The sequence below is a fragment of the Artibeus jamaicensis genome, unplaced genomic scaffold (assembly GCF_021234435.1).
Source record: "Artibeus jamaicensis isolate MK-2021 breed Jamaican fruit bat unplaced genomic scaffold, CSHL_Jam_final contig_3174, whole genome shotgun sequence".
Lineage (NCBI taxonomy): Eukaryota > Metazoa > Chordata > Mammalia > Chiroptera > Phyllostomidae > Artibeus > Artibeus jamaicensis.
In genome coordinates, this window is record NW_026521738.1 from 2,138,110 (window position 1) to 2,144,678 (window position 6,569).

Sequence of the window (6,569 nt, forward strand, 5' to 3'; positions counted from 1 at the left end):
TTTAGAAATTTTCCAAAGTGTACCAATTGACATTGCTGTTGTGCCAGGTAAGAATATCTGTTGTCTGCATCCTCACCGGCATTGGGTAATCTTTTAGTTGTAGCCATTCTAGTGGGCACATAATGGTATCTGGTTATAGTTTATATTTGCATTTCCTTGATCATTAGTGATATTAAATACTTTTCCATATCTTTATTGTCCATTGGATATCTTTCCCCCCGACCCAAAACATCTATTTAAGTCTTTGCCATTTTTTCCTTTGGGTTGGTTGTCATATTCTTATTGGTTCGTAGGATTTTTTTGTGTGTATTCCATGCATGAGCTCTTTGTAAGTTATAGGTGTTACAAATATCTTCTCCATATTCTGTATCTTTTCATGACTAAAAGTTCTTAATAGGGTTAAATTTAAATATTAAATTAATGTCAAATTTATCAATCTTTCTCTTTATGATTAGTTCTTTGAGTCTATTTTAAATTTGTTTTCTTACTTTTAATGAGGTCTTAAATTTTAATGTACTCAAATGTATTGATCTTTTCCTGTATGGTTAATACTTATTAAGCAATCTTCCCCCGCCTTGAAGTCACAAAGCACTTCTTCTATATTGTCTTCTAGAAGCTTTATTGTTTTGCCTTTTACACTGAAGTTTATGATATATCTAGAATGAATTATTATGTATGATGTAAGATAGGGAACATGATCACGTTCCCTCCCTTAATTATCTAAGTGTCCCAGCTCCATCTGTTGAAAAGATCATGGTTTTTTTAGAGCTTTTCGGTGCCTCTTTTGTCATAAATAAAATATCCATAATACATGGATCTCTGTCTGGATTTCTATTCTATTCCTTTGGTCAATATAGAAACCCTTGTGCCCAAATTATTTATAATACATGTAAATACACAGAAGATGAAGTTCTTTCATTTTGTTCTTCTTCAAGGTTGTGTGAGTTATTCTTGGCCCTTTGCATTTTTATCTGATTTAGTTACAAAAAAAAATCTTAGTTGGATTAGGTTGATTGCCAATTTAAAAAAAAAAAACACTCTACTGGGTCTTCTGAATAATCACTTAAATATTATTTCTTGGTTTCATGGGTCACTCATCAGCCTGCCTTGGGTAAAGTAATAGACCAGTTTCAGAAATATCTCTGAAAGGAGCTGAATCACTGTCCTTCACAAAATATGTTGCCTTAGAAAATTACCTTCTTATGAGAGTAATCTCCAAGAGGTATCATAAAGTTTTTTCCTCTCCATAAACCCAGTAGTCTTTAGAGGATAACAGAAATAACTATAGAACTGGAAATAAAAACCAGTAAAAGGGAAAAAATCGCTTATAGGATAAGACTTTGCAGGTGCAAAATGTATCCACAAAGTTCTTAAAGTCTCACTGGCCTCAGTCAGAGACCTGTTTGCTTAGGCTCTCAGTTCTTTCCTCCCCTTCCTCTGACCATGCCTGTCTTCCTTCTTCTTAGCTCCAAAATTTCCTTCAACTCCAAATTTCTTTCTTTATCTGCCCACATTGCTTTCCCTCCAGCTAAGTCTGTGGTTTTTTTCAAATATATTTTTTCTTTTATTGATTATGCCATTACATTTGTTCTACTTCCCCCCTCCATTCCCCTCCACCCTGCACACCCCTCCCCCATCATTCCCCACCTAGTTCATGAACACGTGTCTCAAGTTCTTTAGATTCTATATTTCCCCTATTATTCTTACCCCCCCCCATCTATTTTCTATCTACTGTCTATGCTACTTACTTTCTGTACCTTCTCCCCCTTCTCCTCCTCCCACTCCCCTGTTGCTAACCCTCCACGTGATCTTCATTTCTATGGTTCACTCCTGATCTAGCTGTCCTCTTAATTTGCTTTTGTTTTAGTTGTGGTTGTTAATAACTGTGAGTTTGCTGTCCTTTCTCTGTTCGTATTTTTTTGTCTTCTTTTTCTTAGGTAAGTCCCTTTAACATTTCATATAATAAGGGCTTGGTGATGATGAACTCCTTGAATTTGATCTTATCTGAAAAGCACTTTATCTGTCCTTCCATTCTAAATGAAAGCATTGCTGGATAGATCAACCTTGGATGTAGGTCTTTGGATTTCATGACTTGGAATACCTCTTTCCAGCCCCTTCTTGCCTGTGAGGTCTCTTTTGAGAAATCCGCTGACAGTCTGATGGGAACTCCTTTGTAGGTGACTGTCCCCTTATCTCTTGCTGCTTCTAGGATTCTCTCCTTCATTCTAATCTTGGCTAATGTAATGATGATGTGCCTTGGTGTGTTCCTCCTTGGGTCCAACTTCTTTGGGACTCTCTGAGCTTCCTGGATTTCCTGGAAGTCTATTTCCTTTGCCAGAATGGGGAAGTCCTCTTTTATTATTTGTTCAAATAAGGTTTCCACTCGTAACTGTTCCTCTTCCCCTTCTGGTACCCCTATAATTCCGATGTTGGAGCGTTTAAAGATTTCCTGGAGGTTCCTAAGCCTCTCCTCATTTTTTTGAATTCTTGTTTCTTCATATTTTCCTGTTTGGTCATTTTTTCCTTCCTTCTGGTCTGCTCCCTTGATTTGAGTCCCAGTTTCCTTTCCATTACTATTGGTTTCCTGTGCATTTCCCATCATTTCAATTAGTTTAGCCTTCATAGGTTCCTCTAATTTGTGACTAAAATCAACCAGTTCTGTGAGCATCCTGATCACCAGTGTTTTGAACTGTGCATCTGAAAGTTTGGCTATTTCTTCATTGCTTAGATTTATCGGCTCTGGGGCTCTGAGTTGTTCTTGAGCCATGTTTTGATCTGTTTGTGCCTGTTAGGTATGAGGAGGGGCGCCTTAGTTGTTCACCAGGGCGGGGCCACCCAGGTCACTGGTTTGTGATGCTGTCTGTGGGGGGCGGGGTCAGAGAGGGAGCAGTGGCAGAGCAAGAGACAACCCAGCAAGTCTCTTCCTGGGATTGAAACAAAAGTCTACATGCAAGAGAAGGGAAAATATGTGTTCACACGAAGACCTATATGTAAATATTCATATGCTTAACTTATAATTACCCCAAACTGAAAATAATGCAAATGTCTAATGGATAAGCAAATAATTACCATATGCCTACACAATGTAATATTTCCCATGAATAAAAATGGGTGAGTTACTGGCACATGCAAAAACATAGATAAACTTCAGAAGCAATTCACTAAGAAAGGAAGCCAGACACAAAAGTTTCTACTAAGTGATTCTACTCACATGACATTCTAGATTCTACTATGTGATTCTGCTATTCTACCTACTATGTGATTCTACTCATATGACATTCTAGAAAAGGCACAACTAGAGTGATAGAAAGGAAACCTTCTGGGGTAATGAAATGTTCTGTTTTATCTGACTGCACACATTTGTTAAAACACATTAAACTGAACACCAAAAAATGGGTGAATTTTTCTTGTTTGTAAATTGTATCTCAGTAAAGCAGATTTTAAAACTAAGAAATTATTCTGGGTGATTTATTTTTGTTGTTGTTGTTATTATTGTTGTTTTTGTACCTGAGCAGCTGATGTGAAGTAGAACCTGAGAATAGAAGGGAAATTCATCAAGAAAAGTAGAACTTGAGGGGTGAGGGCGATGGTGTCAGAATAATGACTTCTGCTTTTGGAAGTGTTAATGAAGTTAAGATAATGAGGGCACAGAGGGAGAAAAAATACACCTCCACATGAGAAGAAAAATAAATGTAGTACAGTTAAAAAAAAAAAGAAAGAAAGAGAGCATGCTCTTGCTGCCATCTCTTTGAGCTGCCATAATGGTGTGCATGAACGCCCTGGCTAATGCTCTCAGGAGCATCAACAATGTCGAAAAGAGAGGTGAACACCAGATTCTTTTTAGGCCATGTTCCAAAGTCAGTGTCTGGTTTCTAACTGTGATGATGAAATATGGTTACATTGGTGAATTTGAAATTATTGATGACCACAGAGCTGGGAGAATTGCTGTGAACCTCACAAGCAGGTTGAACAAGTGTGGAGTAATCAGCCCCAGATCTGAGGTGCAACTCAAAGATCTAGATGAATGGCAGAACAGCCTGCTCCAGACTGCAATTTGGTTTCATGGTACTGACCACCTCAGTTGGCATCGTGGGTCACAAAGGAGGAAGGTGAAAACACACAGGTGGGAAAACCTGGGGATTCTTTTTCTAGGGATGCCATATGTGTGTACAGATAAAATGCCTCAATGGGAAAAAAAGAGAGAGACACAGCATGAAATTAAGAAAAGACTTGGTTTTTGTATATATGCTTGTTTTGTGTTGCCTATTTTTGTCTCAATTTCTTTCTTTTTTTTTTCAATTTCTTTTCTTTTTTTTTTTTCCTTCTCTTTTTTCACTTGGTCTTTCTTTTTCCTGGAGAGTCTCATACATTGTATATGACAATTCTTCCCTTCCAAAGTCTCCCTCTAATTAGACCAAACATGTACTCCTACACACACACACACACACTCGCATGCGAACACACACACCCCAACAATACAACCAAATGAGAACAAGGGAAAAAGTAAACCAAGAAAACACTAATGTAAAGAAGTTTGGGGACTTCCGCCAAGATGGAGGCGTAGGTGGGAATACTTTGCGTCCTCGCACAACCAAACCTAAGAATAATAAAGTTTTAACAACAATAAATGCAACCAAACCATACAGAAAATCGAGTACAAAGTCCGAAAACAATGAAATGCTCAGCTAAACCTGTGAGAGGAGCGAAACCAGCAGCGGAGCGGGTTGGCCAAAAAGATCCCCTGACCCGGGTGGTGCACAGGCAGCTGAGGGAACGGATCCCAGGTGCGGGCTAGCTACGGGCGGAACCCAGGGAAGGTGCAGCTGGCTGTCTGCAGTCCCACATTTGCACGCAGATAAACTGGTGAAGAGGCAAGCGTTGAGACAGACCTAGCAGGCCCCGGTGGCCGGCGCAGGGCGGCGGGCTCACACATTTGCAGTCCGATAAGCAGGCGCAGGAGAGTGGTGAGGCAGACTGGGCAAGCAGAGAGGACCACCATTGCTCCCTCTCTGACCCTGCCCCCACAGACAGCATCACAAACCAGTGACCTGGGTGGCCCCGCCCTGGTGAACAACTAAGGCGCCCCTCCTCATACCTAACAGGCACAAACAGATCAAAACATGGCTCAAGAACAACTCAGAGCCCCAGAGCCGATAAATCTAAGCAATGAAGAAATAGCTAAACTTTCAGATGCACAGTTCAAAACACTGGTGATCAGGATGCTCACAGAACTGGTTGATTTTAGTCACAAATTAGAGGAACCTATGAAGGCTAAACTAATTGAAATGATGGGAAATGCACAGGAAACCAATAGTAATGGAAAGGAAACTGGGACTCAAATCAAGGGAGCAGACCAGAAGGAAGGAAAAAATGACCAAACAGGAAAATATGAAGAAACAAGAATTCAAAAAAATGAGGAGAGGCTTAGGAACCTCCAGGAAATCTTTAAACGCTCCAACATCGGAATTATAGGGGTACCAGAAGGGGAAGAGGAACAGTTACGAGTGGAAACCTTATTTGAACAAATAATAAAAGAGGACTTCCCCATTCTGGCAAAGGAAATAGACTTCCAGGAAATCCAGGAAGCTCAGAGAGTCCCAAAGAAGTTGGACCCAAGGAGGAACACACCAAGGCACATCATCATTACATTAGCCAAGATTAGAATGAAGGAGAGAATCCTAGAAGCAGCAAGAGATAAGGGGACAGTCACCTACAAAGGAGTTCCCATCAGACTGTCAGCGGATTTCTCAAAAGAGACCTCACAGGCAAGAAGGGGCTGGAAAGAGGTATTCCAAGTCATGAAATCCAAAGACCTACATCCAAGGTTGATCTATCCAGCAATGCTTTCATTTAGAATGGAAGGACAGATAAAGTGCTTTTCAGATAAGATCAAATTCAAGGAGTTCATCATCACCAAGCCCTTATTATATGAAATGTTAAAGGGACTTACCTAAGAAAAAGAAGACAAAAAAATACGAACAGAGAAAGGACAGCAAACTCACAGTTATTAACAACCACAACTAAAACAAAAGCAAATTAAGAGGACAGCTAGATCAGGAGTGAACCATAGAAATGAAGATCACGTGGAGGGTTAGCAACAGGGGAGTGGGAGGAGGAGAAGGGGGAGAAGGTACAGAAAGTAAGTAGCATAGACAGTAGATAGAAAATAGATGGGGGGGGGTAAGAATAATAGGGGAAATACAGAATCTAAAGAACTTGAGACACGTGTTCATGAACTAGGTGGAAAATGATGGGGGAGGGGTGTGCAGGGTGGAGGGGAACAGAAGGGGGAATAGAACAAATGTAATGGCATAATCAATAAAATAAAATAAATGGAAAGAAACTCAAAAAAGAAAAAAAAAGTTTGGCCCTTGCCCTAAAATGCAATATGAGGGAAGGTTCACTCTCTGTCCTTTCCAGGTTATGAAGAGAAGCAGCAGAAAGGTACCAGGTTATTTGTCCCGAGTACAGATGAATTGGAAGATAGCTTTAATAGCTCCATTAGGACCCAAGCCAAAGACTTCCTTTGGGTCTGTTTTGAATAATTAAAGGTTAATGGTGTCATTTTT

The 6,569-nt window shown here is 39.9% G+C and overlaps 1 pseudogene; it reads left to right on the forward strand.

Annotated features, from left to right (window-relative positions):
• The first annotated feature begins 3,761 nt into the window (after window positions 1–3,761).
• Window positions 3,762–4,152, forward strand: LOC119035775 (40S ribosomal protein S15a-like; annotated as a pseudogene).
• The last annotated feature ends 2,417 nt before the right edge of the window (window positions 4,153–6,569 follow it).